This window comes from Ailuropoda melanoleuca, chromosome 2 (assembly GCF_002007445.2).
Source record: "Ailuropoda melanoleuca isolate Jingjing chromosome 2, ASM200744v2, whole genome shotgun sequence".
Taxonomy (NCBI): domain Eukaryota; kingdom Metazoa; phylum Chordata; class Mammalia; order Carnivora; family Ursidae; genus Ailuropoda; species Ailuropoda melanoleuca.
Window position 1 is genome coordinate 28,098,486 of NC_048219.1, and position 625 is coordinate 28,099,110.

A 625-nucleotide genomic window follows, 5' to 3' on the forward strand; every position below is an offset into this window, starting at 1 on the left:
CAAGTACCACCTAAACCCAGCCCCACCGCGGTCTACCGCCAAAGCCCCTGGCGCCAAACAGTGTTGCTTCAGCTGCTAGTAGTTAATGCTCCTTTACTTGGAAACGTTTTCAGCTCCTGGGAGCAATATGGTGCCGCGAGGGCTCACTGCCCAACCCCTTTGTCTCCCGGCGACTGAGATCCTCATGCACCCTACTCCCAGTCCAATTTACCGTCCTTCAAGGCTCACCAGGCCCTGGGCCCAGGGTCAACGTGGGCGTGGTGGGGAGGTTGTTGGGGAGGGCGGGGAACTTTTCCGGGAAGGGGCCCAGCAGGGTCTTGGCGGGCTGCCCCGTTAGCCACGGCCCAGGACCCCAGGGTGGGAGAGTGAACGGAAAGGTACTCGTGCCTGGAGCGGTTGCAAAATCCTCAGTCATGAGGAAGAAACTGGGCTCAGAGGCACTTGGGTGACGGAGCCCTCTCCCCTGCCCTCCTTTCAGGTGCTGGGGCCTAAAGGGGGTCCAGTTCCACTGCGGAAGGCGGGAACTAGGAAGCGTTGCGGGCTAGACACCCCGCCTTCCCAGCCTCTTGGAAAAAAAAAAAAAAAAAAAAAAAAAAAAAAAAAAAAAAAAAAAAAAAAAAAAAAA